Source organism: Palaemon carinicauda, chromosome 33 (assembly GCF_036898095.1).
Source record: "Palaemon carinicauda isolate YSFRI2023 chromosome 33, ASM3689809v2, whole genome shotgun sequence".
In the NCBI taxonomy this organism is placed as follows: domain Eukaryota; kingdom Metazoa; phylum Arthropoda; class Malacostraca; order Decapoda; family Palaemonidae; genus Palaemon; species Palaemon carinicauda.
Window position 1 is genome coordinate 50,907,825 of NC_090757.1, and position 17,500 is coordinate 50,925,324.

Sequence of the window (17,500 nt, forward strand, 5' to 3'; positions counted from 1 at the left end):
AGGAATACAAGCCTCGCTACAAAGTATCACTGGTCTCTCCAACTCTTTCATTTTGCAAAATTCCCAAGGATCAACTTCAGCATCTGCAAATACTACGCAAGTAGCCAGGAATACCAAAATAATAAAGTGAAAGGAAAACAAGAAATCATTGTACTATTATAACTTTAATATCATAATACGAAAAATGTATATTTTATACAAATAAAATTGTTATAAAACCACACTTTAAATTACTCGTACTAATACTTAATTTTTCGAAACTATTCCTCACCATGGTCATCTAGCTAACCCACCTCACTCTTTCACCCACTTTTCGTATCAGCTTAAAAAAAAAAAAAACTTTTCCTTCATGGTGCAACAACAACAGGGTTTCCCCCGGTTGCATCATGACACTGAATGGCCTTCCAGGACCCATTGCTGGGCCGTACGGTCCAAATCCTAGAAATCCAATCGAACCTATAAATACAAGTTTTTTGCCGAGCAATTCTGCAGATGGAATTCCACTGAATTAATCACTGCCGCCATTCGTCCAACCCTCTCTCCCACCTCCCATCTTTCCCCCTCCTCTCTCTTCCCCCTTCCCCCTCCCCTCCCTGTGAGTTTATTGGAGCCAGACGTCTAATTCTGCGCCCAATGCCGTGTCCTGCAGCGCCTTCTGGGTTAGGCCTTAACTGTGAAAGTCCTCCGAAGCTCGTTACTTCAGGGCCCCGGTGATGACTCTTTGATGGACTCCGACACAACTGGTTGACAACGGCGGAAGGGGAAATGGATTTAAGATTCCTCCGGCGGGTTCCAAATTTCGTCCCGGTGATCGCTTTGGTTACGTTGCTGGGGTTAGAGGAGCTCTAGGTGTTGCTGGGGTTGAGGGGAGCTCCTCCCTAAATGTTGGGGATGTTGGTGGAGTTGGTGGTTACTGGGGTTAGGGGAGCTTCTCCCTAAAGGTTGGGGATGTTGGTGGAGGTGCGGATTGCTGGGGTCGGGGGAGCTTTCGGGAATGTTGATGGAAAGGGGGTTTGGAAGGAGCTTCTCCCTAGATATTGGGGATATTGGTGAAGGTTGGGGGAGCTTCTCCCTTAATGTTGGGGTTGGGAGAACTGCTCCCTAAATGTTGGGGTTAGGGGAGCTTCTCCCTAAATGTTGGGGGTTGGAAGAGCTTTTCCGTGAGTGTTGGGGATGTTTGGGGTTGGGGGAGCTTCTCCTTAAATGTTGGGGACGTTGGGGAGATTCTCCCTAAATGTTGGGGCTAGGGGGAGCTACTCCCTAGATGTTGGTAACTGGGGGAGCTTCACTCTAAATATTGGGGTTAGGGGAGCTTCTCCCTGAATGTTGGGGGTTGAGGGAGCGTCTCTCTAAATGTTGGGGATGTTAGGGGAGTTGGGAGAGCTTCTCCCTAAATGTTGGGGGTTAGGGGAGATTCTCCCTAAATTTTTGGGGAGTGGAAGAGCTTCTCCCTAAATGTTGGGGATGTTGGGGGTTAGGGGAGCTTTTCCCTAAATATTGGGGGTGTTAGGGTGTTGGGGAGCTTCTCCATAAATGTTGGCAGGTTGGGGGAGCTTCTCCTTAAATGTTGGGATAGCTTCTCCTTAAATGTTGGGGGACCTTCTCCCTAAATGTTGGGGGAGCTTCTCCCTAAATGTTGGGGGCTGTGGGGAGCTTCTCCCTAAATGTAGGGGGTTGTAGGGAGCTTCTCCCTAAATGTTGGGGGAATAGTGGAGCTTCTCCCTAAATGTTGGGGTTGGGGGAGCTTCTTCCTCAATATTGGGGATGTTGGGGGTTAGGGGAGCGTCTCCTTAAATGTTGGGGGGTTGGTGGACCTTCTTCCTAAATGTTGGGGGTTGGAGGAGTTTCTCCCTAAATGTTGAGGATGTTGGTGGAGGTGCGGGTTGCTGGGGTTAGGAGAGTTTCTTCGTAAATGTTGTGATGTTGGTAGGGGTGGGATAGGGGAGCTTCTCTCTAAATGTTGGGGATGTTGGTGGGAGTTGGGAAGAGCTTATCTCTGAATGCTGGGATGTTGGATGTTAGGGGAGCATCTCTCTAAATTTTGGGGATGGTGGGGGTTAAGGGAGCTTCTCCCTGAATGTTGGGGGGTTGGGAGAGCTTCTTCCTAAATGTTGGGGGATTGTGGTAGGTTCTCCCTAAATTTTGGGGTTTGGGGAGCTTTCCCTTAAATGTTGGGGGTTTGGGGAGCTTCTCCCTAAATGTTGAGGGTGTTGGTGGAGGTGCGGGTTGCTGGGGTTCGGGGAGTTTCTTCGTAAATATTGGTAGGGGGGAGATAGGGTAGCTTCTCCTTAAATGTTTGGGATGTTGGTGGGATTTGGGAAGAACTTCTCTCTGAATGTTGGGGGTTAGGGGAGCTTCTCCCTAAATGTTGGGGTAAGTGGAGCTTCTCCCCAAATGTTGGGATTGGGAGAGCTCCTCCCTATATATTGGGTGGGTTAGGGGATCTTCTCCCTAAATGTTGGGGATGTTGGGGGAGCTTCTTCCTAAATGTTGTGGGGTGGGGAGCGTCTCCCTAAATGTTGGGGTTTGGGGGAGCTTCTCCCTAAATGTTGGGGATGCTTCTCCCTAAATGTTGGGGATGCTTCTCCCTAAATGTTGGGAATGTTGAGGGAGCTTCTCCTTAAATGTTGGGGGTTAGGGGAGCTTCTCCCTAAATATTGGGGGTTGGGAGAGCTTCTCCCTAAATGTTGCGGAGTTGGGGGAGCTTCTCCTTGAATGTTGGGGGTTTGGGGGAGCTTCTCCCTAAATGTTGGGGGCGGGAGAGCTTCACCCTAAATGTTGGGGGTTGGGAGAGCTTCTCCCTAAATGTTGGGGGAGCTTTTCCCTAAATGTTGTGGATGTTGGGGAGCTTCTCCTTTAACGTTGGGGATGTTTGGGGAGTTAGGGCAGCTTTTCCCTAAATGTTGGGGAGCTAATCCCTAAATGTTGGGGGTTAGGGGGGCTTCTCCCCAAATGTGAGGGGGGGAGATAGGGGAGCTTTTCCCTAAATGTTGGGGTTGGGAGCGTCTCCCTAAATGTTGGGGTTGGGAGCTTCTCCCTAAATGTTGGGGATGTTAGGGGATTGGGGAGCTTCTCCCTAAATGTTGGGGATGGTTGGGCTGTTTGGGAGATTCTCCCTAAATGTTGGGGATGTTAGGGGGAGCTTCTCTCTAGATGTTGGGGATGGGAGAGCTTCTCCCTAAATGTTGGGGAGCTTCTTCCTAAATGTTAGGGGTTTGGGGAGCTTCTCCCTAAATGTTGGGGATGTTGGGAGAGCTTCTCCCTAATTGCTGGGGGTTTGGGGGATTCTCCCTAAATGTTGGGGATGTTGGGGGAGGGTTCCTCCCTAAATGTTGGGGTTTGGGGGAGCTTCTCCTTAAATGTTGACCATGTTCGGGGTTAGGGGAGCTTCTCCCTAAATGTTGGGGGTTGGGGGAGCTTCTCCCTAAATGTTGGGGATGTTGGGGAGAGCTTCTCCCTAAATGTTGGGGATGTTGGGGAGAGCTTCTTCCTAAATGTTGGGGGTTGGGGGAGCTTCTCCCAAAATATTTCGAGTTGGGGGGGGGGGGCTTCTCCCTAAATGTTGGGGATGTTGGGGGAGCTTCTCCCTAAATGTTGGGGATTATGGGGGAGCTTCTCCCTAAATGTTTGGGGTTGGGGAGTTTCTCCCTAAATGTTGGGCATGTTGGGGTTAGGGGGAGCTTCTCCCTAAATGTTGGGATTAGGGGAGTGTTTCCATTAATGTTGGGGATTTGGGGGGGGAGCTTCTCCGTAAATGGGGGGAGGGTAGGGGAGTTTTTCCCTAAAAGGTGGGGGTTGGGAGCTTCTCCCTAAAGGTTGGGGGATTGGGGGACCTTCTCCCTAAATGTTGGGGATGTTGGGCGGTTGGGGAGCTTCTCCCTAAATGTTGGGGATGTTTGGGAGCTTCTCCCTAAATATTCGGAAGGTAGGGGGGTTAGGAGAGCTTCTCCCTAAATATTGGGTAGGTTGGGGAGTTGAGGGAGCTTCTCCCTAAATGCTGGGGATTTTGGGGGGTAGGAGAGCTTCTCCCTAAATGTTGGGATGTTGGGGTTATGGGAGCTACGGGCCAACCAAGGGAAAGGCCCGTGCCAACAACAAGTGTTGGCTTTAATACCCCAACAACAACAACAACAACAACAACGGTTATGGGAACTTCTCCCTAAATGTTGAGGATGTTGGGGAAGCTTCTCTCTAAATGTTGGGGGATTGGGGGAGCTTCTCCCTAAATGTTAGGGATGTCGAGGGGTTGGGGGAGCTTCTCCCTAAATGTTGGGGTTGGAAGAGCTTCTCCCTAAATGTTGAGGATGTTGGGGGAGCTTCTCTCTAAATGTTGGGGGATTGGGGGAGCTTCTCCCTAAATGTTAGGGATGTCGAGGGGTTGGGGGAGCTTCTCCCTAAATGTTGGGGTTGGAAGAGCTTCTCCCTAAATGTTGAGGATGTTGGGGTTATGGGAGCTACGGGCCAACCAAGGGAAAGGCCCGTGCCAACAACAAGTGTTGGCTTTAATACCCCAACAACAACAACAACAACAACAACGGTTATGGGAACTTCTCCCTAAATGTTGAGGATGTTGGGGAAGCTTCTCTCTAAATGTTGGGGGATTGGGGGAGCTTCTCCCTAAATGTTAGGGATGTCGAGGGGTTGGGGGAGCTTCTCCCTAAATGTTGGGGTTGGAAGAGCTTCTCCCTAAATGTTGAGGATGTTGGGGGAGCTTCTCCCCAAACGTTGGGGGAGCTTCTCCCCAAACGTTGGGGAGGTTCTCCCTAAGTTTTGGGGATGTTGGGTGTTTGGAGAGCTTCTCCCTAAATGTTGGGATGTCGGGGGGGGGGGGAATGGGGAGTTTCTCCCTAAATGTTGGGGTTGGGGGAGCTTCTCCTCAAATGTTGGGCAAATTTCTCCCTACATGTTGGGGAAGCTTCTCCCTAAATGTTGGGATGTTGGGGGTTTGGGGTGGTTAGGGGAGCTTCTCCCTAAATGTTGTAGTGGGTTTGGGGAGCTTCTCCCTAAATGTTGTAGTGGGTTTGGGGAGCTTCTCCCTAAATGTTGGGATGTTAGGTTGGTTGGGGAGCTTTTCCCTAAATTTTGGGATGGTGGGGGGTTGGGGGAGCTTCTCTCTAAATGTTGGGGTTTGGGGAGCTTCTCCCTAAATATTGGGGATGTTGGTGGAGGTGCGGGTTGCTGGAGTTAGGGGAGTTTCTTCTTAAATGTTGGGATGTTGGTAGGGGGGGGGGGGATAGGGGCGCTTCTCTCTGAATGTTGGGGATGTTGGTGGAAGTTGGGAAGAGCTTCTCTGAATGTTGGGGGTTTGGGGAGCTTCTCCCCAAATGTTGGGGATATTGGTGGGGAGTTTCTCCCTGATCTATTTTTTTTTATATATATCAGAATGGTGTTACAACGATTATGGTCGTCGATCCCGATTACTTGATTGATTTTGAACTTTCTGGCATCTTAGCATCGAAGGCCATTGACGCCAATATCGTTTGTTATGAATAAGTAATAAAAGTAAATTCAAGTTTTAAAAGTTAGATAGTACATCTTGCTATAGTTGAATGTACTGATGTATGAAATTTTATTGATGTTTCTTTTCAGTAATTGTTAGTAAAGAAACGGGATTTTTTTTTTTATTGGAAAATTTGTTTTTTTTTTTTCAATTATTTATTCATAATGATGGTAATGATTACGATTATTTTTTTTCATAGGCTTACATAGAATTTTTAAGCCTGAGAATTTAAAATTTTATAACTTTTCATTTGTTTTAAGAATGTAAAGCTATTTCATGTACTTGTTTACTCTTTTGACAACTCTTAGTTATTCAAATGTTGCAGTAGGAAATGAGACTTTGCAATTTGCATGCAATGAACTCTATACTTGTGTAGAGTTAGTAATTTGCAAAGTAATTTCTAATGATCATTGACGAAAATTGTTTCCTCCTCAGATTTGAAACAGAAATGGTCGTTTTCCAAGACATTTCTAATGATATTGATAGACTTGAGACCGAAATAGTAATTTTCCAAGACATTTCTAATGACATTAATAGATTTGAAACCGAATTGGTATTTTTCCAAGACATTTCTAATGACATCAATAGATTTGAAACCGAATTGGTATTTTTCCAAGACATTTCTAATGACATCAATAGATTTGAAACCGAATTGGTATTTTTCCAAGACATTTCTAATGACATCAATAGATTTGAAACCGAATTGGTATTTTTCCAAGACATTTCTAATGACATCAATAGATTTGAAACCGAATTGGTATTTTTCCAAAACATTTCTAATGGTATCAATAGATTTGAAACCGAAATGCTAGTTTCCAAAGGAATTAATAAAGACATTCATGGACGAAAATATTTTCACATCGACATTGGAAACCGAAATAATTCAGAGGGGAAGACTTGAGGATATTTCTTATTAGTTTTCTATGTTTTACTTTTTCATATTCTTTTTTTAAATACTTGGTTTGTGTGGTGTAATACTAGGGCAAAATGAATTATTTGCTAAAAATGTAAAAACAGTTCGGAAAATTATATCTAGATTTGGGTTGTGGTGGCCGATATGGTAACGTCCCTGACAGGTGAACGCCAGTATGGGGTTCGAGTGAACTTCAAACTCGTTAGTTTCTTTGCTCGCTGCAACCTTACCATCCTTGGGAGCTAAGGATGGGGGCTTTGTGGGAGCCTATAGTTCTATCTGGTGAGACATCAGCAGCCAATGCCTGGCCCTCCTTGGTCCTAGCTTGAGTGGAGAAGGGGCTTGGGTGCTGATCATATGTATATACGGTTAGTCTCTAGGGCATTGTCCTGCTCGATAGAGCAATGACACTGTCCCTTTCCTCTGCCATTCGTGAGAAGAGACACTTTATTAACTTGCCCTCACATCATGAACTGTAACGTTCGATGGAGCTATTTGGTTTTCTGATGTTAGTTAAAAAAATTATTACTCCAAAAGATAATCTTAATATTGATTGGTGGCCATCGCTTGATGCTTCCCGTTTTCGTAATTCATTTCTCATTTCTTGTCCTTCTTTTATGTATCCATTTACATGAAATCAATCAGTCCAATCAGCCATTCGCATATTTTTTTCCCGTTTTTCAAACCGTTTTGCAATGTGTTAAATTTAGATTTTCTATATTAATAACAATAATGATGATAATAATCTCCCCTATATAATAAAGAACAAGTGCCTGCTTTTGTATATATATATATATATATATATATATATATATATATATATATATATATATATATATATTCATATATATATATATATATATATATATATATGTATGCGTGTATATATATATATATATATATATATATATATATATATATATATATATATATAATATGTTAACGGTCACGCCCAGCTCTCCCCCGTCCATCGGGAGGGTTGAGAGAGAGTAGTCATACCCAGGTGAGAGGGGGGTGCTTGTTTTTGCTTATATATCTAAATATTTAGCCGTAATTTTTGACTGGTCTCGTACACTAGTAATAATAATAATAATAATAATAATAATAATAATCCTAAGCTACCAGCCAGGCAGATCATGATGATAATGATAACGATAGTAGAGATATCCTAAGATCCCAAATATTCAACTACATTGAATCCCAACGACACGGGAAGGCGAGAGAGAGAGAGAGAGAGAGAGAGAGAGAGAGAGAGAGAGAGAGAGAGAGAGAGAGAGAGAGAATGTTCCTTCGTGGTCCTTGGAATCTCTTTTCCTCCTAATCATGGATCCCCGAAATGTCTTTAGCGCCGCGTGCTTAATGAGCGACTTTGTCAGCTCTCTATTGGAAAAGGGATATTCTAATGGCGCTAATTAGACCTAAGAGGGGTTTTATTAATTTCTCCTTCTTTTTCTCTTCCTTCTCTCTTTGTTGGTATTTCATGTTGACGGGTAGATAGGGGAGGGGGAAGTGCCTACAGTTTTCCTCGCGAGGAATGTGTTTGTCGGTTGTCGGTTTTTTGCTTTGGTATGGACGTATTATTGATTGGTTATGTTAATCTGTCACTGCGATCATGTGTGGAGGAAGTCTTTAAGGCCATTAGTTTTCAAAGACAATTTTAATGACAATAAATTTGAAACCTTTCGGTTTCAAATTTATTGTCATTAGAATTTTTCAAGACATTTCTAGTGACGTTGATAGATTTAAAACTGAAATGGTGGTTTTCAAGACATTTCTAGTGAAATTGATAATTTTGAAACCGAAATAGGGGTTTTTCAAGACATTTCTAGTGACGTTGATAAATTTGAAACCTCAAATGGTATTTTTCAAGACATTTCTAGTGACGTTGATAGATTTAAAACTGAAATGGTGGTTTTCAAGACATTTCTAGTGACATTGATAATTTTGAAACCGAAATAGTGGTTTTTCAAGACATTTCTAGTGACGTTGATAAATTTGAAACCTCAAATGGTATTTTTCAAGACATTTCTAGTGACATTGATAAATTTAAAACTGAAATGGTGGTTTTTCAAGACATTTCTAGGGAAATTGATAAATTTAAAACTGAAATGGTGGTTTTTGAAGACATTTCTAGTGACATTGATAATTTTGAATCCGAAATAGTGGTTTTTCAAGACATTTCTAGTGACATTGATAATTTTGAATCCGAAATAGTGGTTTTTCAAGACATTTCTAGTGGCATTGATAAATTTGAAACCGAAATGGTATTTTTCAAGACATTTCTAATGACATTAATAGATTTGAAACATTTGTTCTGGTGTTGTTACCGTTTTTAGAATATTTTATTTTAATTGTTCTTTATTTCTTATATCGTTTATTTATTTACTTATTTCCTTTCCTCAATGGGCTATTTTCCCCTGTTGGAGCACTTGGGCTTATTGCATTTATCTTTTCAAACTAGGGCTGTAGCTTAGCTAGTAAACATAATAATAATAAGACCTCAACAGGGATGAACAAATGAATATGATTCTAAAAAATCAACTCGATGTAAAATAAAGTGTTAAGTAGGAAAAAATTTGAAATTAATAGAGTTTAATAGAGTAATGACTATCCAAATAATGGGAGGTAAAAATCATGGCTTTTAGTTCTATAAATTAATTTGAATTTTCTTTGATGTCTTGCGTCACTCTTATTAATGAAAATTATCAAGTTATAAAAATGAATGGGGGAAATTATGAAAATACCTGAATTTAAGAGGAAATAAACTCTCGATTAAAAAATAATGTTGAAATACAGAAATTTTAACTTTAATATCAGTCCAAAATCAACATGGTAAATATTTTCTTTCTATTATCAAGGAAATTATTTGTCGAGATCAGGGGATATGTTAATTTTATTCAGTCAATCGTCTTTTCCACAAATGATATACTATTCCGTTTACATTTTTTTTTTCAGCATATAAAATTAGCATTTTCACATGCTTTCATTATTGTTGTGGCCTATTGGAAACGTCCCTGTCTGGTGATTTTCCGGACTCCAGGTCGAGTCCAGCTCAAATTCGATAGTTTCTTGTAGTGTGTGATACCTCACCATGATTGTGGGGGGAGGGGCGGTTTAGGGGAGTATATAGTTCTACCTACTGAAACATCAGCAGCCATTCCCTGGTCCTCCCTGGTCCTCCCTGGTCCTAGCTTGAGTGGAGAGGGGGCTTGGGCGCTGATCATGTATATATATGGACAGTCTTTAGGGCATTGTCCTGCTAACCAGGGCAGTGTCACTGTACCTTGTCTCCTCCATTCGTGAGCGGCCTTAACACCTTAAACCTTTAAGACGTTAGAAGTTTGTAGGTAAGTATGATTTGTATTGATAGTATTTAATCAACCGGTTTTTCGAATTAGGTACGATTAATTGAGTTCCTGGGGGCTGTGAAGCAGGTGAAAATAACTCGCTGGTATATAACTCCTAATTACTGGATAAGTTCTTAAGTTCTGGTTTCTCTTATTGCATTTATTAGCTTAATTGGTACAGTTGGCTTCATTAATTAAGGTTCACTTTATGCAAAGCTAAGGGAAATATTATTTACTTAACAGCACTTCGTAAAATTAATAAAAGATTACTTTGATCACGCCTTTACAAACTTATTGTCTTTGTTCCACTGGCAGTGATGCCAACAGTTTTTCTTTTACTAAACACAGCATTACCTGCTCCAATGTACAGTTGGACACTGGAATGCCTTGCACACCTCTCTTTGAAGAAGTGCACACTGTCACGCCCTTACTACGCGGCGAGTAACCAAACAGCTAGTGTAAGGAGAGATGGCAGAGGTGGTGGGCGAGGCTACTCTCAGGAACTCTGTCAGGCTTCCCCATACCTTCCCGTGAAGTGTACTGGAATTAATGAAGCCGACTGTACCACATATGCCTTTCACTCGAGAGCCGTAAGTTTAACCACCATGTGAAGTACTATTGAATTTCTATTGCACATTGAATTTTAGGCTTCGATTACCAGGATACGCCCTTACAAAAGTTTATTTTAATAGATTACGACTGATTGAATCGCTGATGAGTTGGGAAATTAGGAAAAACATTTTGAATATGTAACACCCGAGTCCGGGGTTCGATCTCGATATGTGCCAGAAATTTGTTTAGCGCGTTGTTTTAATTATTAGAATTCCTTTAATGCCATTTTATTATTATTATTATTATTATTATTATTATTATTACTTCTATTATTATTACTTCTATTATTATTATTATTATTATTTGCTAAGATACAATCCTTGTTGGGAAAGCAGGATGCTATAAGCCCAAGGGCTCCAACAAGGGAAATAGCCCAGTGAGGATAGGAATAAGAAAACAGCTAGAATAATGTGCCTGAGTGTACCCCCAAGCAAGAGAACTTTAACCAAAGGAAGTGGAAGACCATGATACAGAGGCTATGACACTACCCAAGACTAGAGAATAATGGTTCGATTTAAGAGTGTCCTTCTTGTAGAAGAACTGCTTACCATAGCTAAAGAGTCTCTTCTACCCTTACCAAGAGGGAATTAGCCACTGAACAATTACAGTATAGTACTGTGGTTAAGCCCTTTAGCGAAGAGATATTTTTCTGGTATCTTAGTGTTTTCAGGTCCACGAGGAAAGAAAAGAATATCTTCTATATAATAAAGAGCAGGCGTCTGGCTATATATATATATATATATATATATATATATATATATATATATATATATATATATATATATATTTATATATATACATATATATATATATTTATATATATATATTTATTTATTTATTTATAAATTTCCTTTCACGGTTAAAGGCATCCATTCGGAAAACAACAATCTTCCACAAATTAACAATCTCCCACAAATTGTTGTTGTAGTTGGGAAATGGGGGAAGGGATGGGAAATGTGCAATGTTTGTGTGTGCGTATCTATTGAAATATTCAGCCGTCATTTCTGACTAGTAGTGAATAACGAAACTATCCTAGTAACTGGCACGACCACGGTAGTAGATGTGATGCATAGGATAGTAAGTGCTAATTGTCATCCAGTAGTAATAGTATGAGTGAGAGTAATCTGCTAGACACTGACATGCAATGACTTTGAGTGTGATAGTAAAATGTATGACTAGGTCAGTAAACATTATGACTACTAAATTAACTGGTAGAATTATAAAAGTTACTAACACGATATTAGATCGTTGGAAGAGACAACTATGAGGCTGAATTACTGTATATGACTATGATAGTAACTGCTATGCGCACGAGAATAATATAATTACATAGATATGGTGAAATTGCCCAATATATTTAACCTACATCTGTTTGGCAATGAAAATGTCAAGAAAAAAAATTATATTGGATGACCTTCCAATAAATAATTACCTTTTGAATGCTTCATAAAAGGTACAACATATCTGATATAATTCATCATTGTCTCATGTTGGTATAATGACTTATTTTCTGTCGTACTTTAACATCAAAGAACCAGTAGGACACAGGAATGCCTGGCACCTAGCCACACCCTTACCGTGCGGCGAGTTCCTTAGCCCCTCCCACCACATCTGCCATCCATCCCTACACTCTTTGAAGTCAGGATTAGGCTGGGTGCACTTCCGCAGAGCGAGGTGTACATGGGATTCTTGTGTCCAACTGTACATTCTATTATCTCAAGATATCAACAACACGGAATTTCTACCCATTACTAAGGACACTTATTTTTAATCAATAATCTCTACGTTATACAGTGTCCCAAAACAATGTATACACTCTTTGGATTGTTACAACTTGTTCAATTTATTGAGATTAACGTGGAAAACAGATTTTTTTTTTTTTTAACATTCTCAAATTGCCCCATGTATCCTTACCTTTTCACTGTGCATTGTTTCTCTCCCGTGAATCTGTTTTCCACGTTAATATCAATAAATTGAACAAGTTGTAACACTCCAAAGAGTATATACGTCGTTTTGGGACACCCTGTATAATTCTCTATATGGCAAAGGAATAAAACTGCCGGTAGACGAAGATCAAAGGAGTGGCGCGCTTGATTAAGTCAGACACTTGAGAAGCTGAAACGTATTCATCTCATCTCCTCTTGACCTCCTCCCCTTTCATCCCCAATATTTACAAGGATTATATCTCTGTAAGGTATTACAGCTATAGAATCTATAGAACACGTGCATGGTTTTGAGTTGATAGTCGCCGTGTCTGGGTGATGAAGGACTTACATCTGTAGATTCCATATAATACAGAGTTTGTGTTTGACCCCGTCTGAAAACTAGTGTTATTTGAGAATAAGGATATATATATATATATATATATATATATATATATATATATATATATATGTGTGTGTGTGTGTATATATATATATATATATATATATATATATATATATATATATATTTGTGTGTGTATATATATACATATATATATATATATATATATATATATATATATATATATATATATATATATGTATACATGGGTATTTTACTTGTCCTTTTTAATAAAGATTGCTTGGTTCTGGAGTATTATCATTTGCCATAATATTTCTGACTACTTTTACAAGTAACGATTATACATCCATAATTTTACTTATTTTCATATGTATTTGACTTTACTTCTTCTCTTTTCTATGCTGTGACTCAGGGTAGTCATTTCCGATGTTGAATACGCGCTACGTGAACTTCCAAAACGCGCCAAAAACATGCGCTGTCATTTCTTAAGATATAAAAACGATAAAGCGGAAAATATTTCGATATAGTCAAGTTGCGGAGAAAGACCTGTTCATCATATTTTACATTATCAGCGGATAAAACACCATATTTCATGCTGGATTTCACTCAAAGACGACAAAAAGCTTAACCGTATAATAGGACAAACGCACTAAATTCTCCAGAAGTATTCAAAATCTAGCCCGGAAGGCGCTGAAATGGCAACTCTGCTGTGACTTCGTTGTTATGCATATTTTGACATTCTGTTCGATGGGTCCTTATTATAAACACTAAAAGGTCATACAGTTTAGAATATTATTAATATTTAACCTTCAGGAAAAGCAGCAATCTGTAAACCCAATTTTATTAACTCCCTCAACCCCCCCCCCCCCAACCTCTTATCCATAATCATAGCAACCCCCATTTCCCTAACCTCCTCCCTCGCCCCCTGCTCGAACTCGTGCCTTTTGGATTCCGTCAAATACCAAAACCACCAGGTTTTCGATATACGTTTTCGAAACCTGGCATTTAGATAACATTAAGAGTAAGGGTTCGTTCAATTGTATCCTCCTCCTCTCTTTCTTTCCCAGTTGTTCCTGAGAACAATGTTTTGTTGGTTCACCTTTCTCGATGTACGTCATGATTTCGATCTCTTAAAGAAATACGGATTTATAAAGGTTATAACGCTGAGCCTTGATTTCCTGCGATGTTTGATCAGCGGTTTAATGAAGGGTGGTCTTTTTTATTTTTTTTTCATATTATCCTAATATAATAATAATATTAATAATAATAATAATAATAATAATAATAATAATAATAATAATGGCATTAGTTTCGATAGCATATTGTTATTATTGCCTGTAGTAATGTTGATTGATATGGTATTGAGCCGAAAGATAGTAATAATAACTAGAGGAGCACTCAGTAGAGCGCAAACCTCCAGCGCGGTAGCTTATTTCTCGACCTTTTGCTCGACCTTGACCTTTAACTTTAACATGTATTAATTGGCTTGGGTTTTCATACGCTCAAATATGAACCAAGTTTAAAGTCTCTGTGACAACGATGTCCAAACTTATAGCTGATTACGTGAATTACACATTTTGCTTGACCGTGACATTCAAAAATTTAAAAACTTTAGTAATTTCCAGCTTCTTATATAACAGTTAATCCCTGCAAGTTTCATTACTCAACTATTTAAATAGCGACCAGGAAGCTGTTCACAAATACACACACACACACTAATTACAAATACGCAAACAGGGGCGAAAACATAACCTCCTTCCAATTTCGTTGGCGGAGGTAATAATAATAATAATAATAATAATGATAATAATAATAATAATAATAATAATAATAATAATAATAATAATAATGGCATTGTTTCGCTGGAATGTTATCGTTATTCTTCATAGAAATTTTGATTGATATATCTTTAAGAAATCTCTTTTCATGCATTTCTCCTATAAATTGGAGATTTTTATTTATGAGGCAACCACCACAAACTAATTTGAATTTGGCAAAGAAATTTCTTGATTAAACTTTTCATATCCTTGCGTATCTATTTCTAAATTTTACTGAAGCAGATGTTTATCTACTCGTCTTTCAATGATATCTTGAATGCCATTAACTATTCATGACTTGTCTTAAGTTTGATTACTTATATTTCGTTTAAGCGTCTGTACCGCATGCGTACTACACGCTCGTACACCTTAACGGTATTTCTGTTATATATATATATATATATATATATATATATATATATATATATATATATATATATATATATATATATATATATATATATATTCATTATCGCAATCCCCTTGTACTAATAGATTGTTCCTGCCTATATGTGTTGGTATCAATTTGTTTGAATTTTTGTGACCTTCTTTCACTGAAACTATTGTTACAAAAGCTCGCTGTTTGTTGAAATAAAGTTAGTTGCAATTATACAGTCTCAGTTACCACCAGGGGTCCATCAGCACACGTCTCTCGTTTAATAGAATCTATAAAGACATTATTATTATTATTATTATTATTATTATTATTATTATTATTATTATTATTATTATTATTATTATTATTATTATTATTAGTTAAACTATAACCCTAGTTAGAAAAGCAAGATGCCCAGTGCGCAATAGGGTTTTCCAAATGGTCCCTGCATCGTCTCTTCACCCAGAGGTGAACTCTTTTCTTTCATTCATCTACATTACCTCCGTTCCAGAATTCTTTCTTCCATTTTGCTGTCCAAACTCTTTGAAATTTTACTTCACTTGGAAATTGCTGGGATTTCGTCTAATCTTGCATTGTCATTGAATGGCTTCCCTGGCCCTAGTGCAGGATCATATGGCCTAAATTCTATAAAATTTTAAATCTCAACGCATCCCTCAGTCAAAGGCTTCAAATCACCGACCTTAGAAACTTGTGGTCATATGAGTTTTATTCAAATGTATGCTTGACCCATTAGAAGAAGAAGAAGAAGAAGAAGAAGAAGAAGAAGAAGAGGAGGAGGAGGAGGAGGTCCAATGTTTGCTTGACCCAGAAGAAGAATAAGAGGAGGAGGAGGGGGCCACGAAGAGGAGACTTCCTCGGTCGGAGAAATAATAAACGAGCTCTGGTTGATAGTGGAAGCAGAGATCGGCCGCCGGATAAGGATAGGGAGCTGCTAGACCGCAGTCAAAATAACAAGTTCTATAATCGGCCGCGGTTATATGGGCGCTGTAAATCACGCGCTAATAAGGCAACACTCCCTCGGTCTACCCCCCTCCCCTCCCCCTCATCTCGCCATGGAATCGTTTTCCAGCGGTGCGTCCAGTTTTATAGCCTCTAATGATTGAAAGTGTTCCAGACGTAATAGAGAAGTGGAGCTCAGTCCGGCCATTTAAGAAAAACAAGTAATAAAGAGCTGGTGATCCAGACGCCATTGTATTGAAAACCAGATTCATGGAACACTTGTTTGGCGTGTTCCAGGACCTATAGCATGGAAGAGGACTTGGAATGTTTTGGACCAAATTCTTAAGAAAGAAAGGGAAAAAAAAATCTCATTTATCTTTTGGATGAGTATGGCAAAGCTTGAAAGGCCCATATGTTTTTTTTTATATAATAGATAAAAATAGAGAAATTTACAAGTCAAATGGATACATCAATGGAAAAACAGAAATTGTGCTGAATATATTAAGAACCCATTGCAGTTGTGGAAATTCACAGATACAGCGTTACAATTAATGTTTTTTATAGAGAATAAATTAACCCCTTCTATCAGAAGCCGGCAGCTCTCTTTTACTGTGACCTTGGGGCGTTATGTGGGTAGCAGCCAAAGAAAAACAATCTTTTGAGGAAGATTTTATTTTTTATGACCTACCTATCGTTCTGATGACTTCAGGATGATATTGTATTACCAGGGGTCGATTCGATCTTAATGACTTAATGGTATTTATTGTACCCGGCAGACATTATCCCTTTTGATAAGGTCAGGAGAGGGATTAAGGCATGTCAGATCATTCAGGGAATAGGATTAGGGGACCGTGATTATTCCCTTGTTTGTTTTGCTCTCTCTCTCTCTCTCTCTCTCTCTCTCTCTCTCTCTCTCTCTCTCTCTCTCTCTCTCTATCTTTACATTTGGCAGTGAGTGGTGCTTTGATTTTTATTATATATATGTAATATATATATATATATATATATAATATATATATATATATATATATATATATATATATATATATATATATATATATATATATATTATATATATATATAATTTTTTCGCCCAACATTTTAATATCCCCTGGTTTTTTCATCTAATCATCACAGGTCCCTCTGAGTTTTACAGTATATATATATATATATATATATATATATATATATATATATATATGTATATTTATATATATGTGTGTGTGCCTATGTGTGTCCATGATAAATAAATGTACTTATGGTTGTATAAACGAAAAATAAACCAAATCAATGTAAGAGCAGTCCGATATAATAAAAAAGATAGGTGTCGACTTGGAATGAGGTTGGAAGACCAAATACATCGTGTATATCATAGAAGAAAATGACCAGGACAAAGTTAGATAAAAAAAACATTATATTCGAGATAACGGGTAGAGAAAGGTTAATGATCAAAATAATATGAGATAATATTCAATTTGAGAGATGTTCTTTAAAATGACTGAAGATGTAGCAAGCATTTTGAAGAGTTTTTGGAAATGAAAGAAAGAAAACCAGACCTAAAGGATGCAAGAGTGGAGGGAGGCAATCAGGGTTTTAACTTTTAAGGGAATTACCTTAGTTTGAGGTAATTTTCAAGGTTTCAAGGTAATTCTAATGTAATTTCGGTTTTTAGCTTAAAATTTAAGAAAA

At 38.9% G+C, this 17,500-nt stretch overlaps 1 protein-coding gene across 1 annotated transcript in view; it reads left to right on the top strand.

Annotated features, from left to right (window-relative positions):
• LOC137625945 (uncharacterized) overlaps nucleotides 1–17,500 on the top strand; it is a 308,726-nt gene that overhangs the window by 143,265 nt on the left and 147,961 nt on the right. The gene's annotated exons all lie outside the window — the stretch shown is intronic.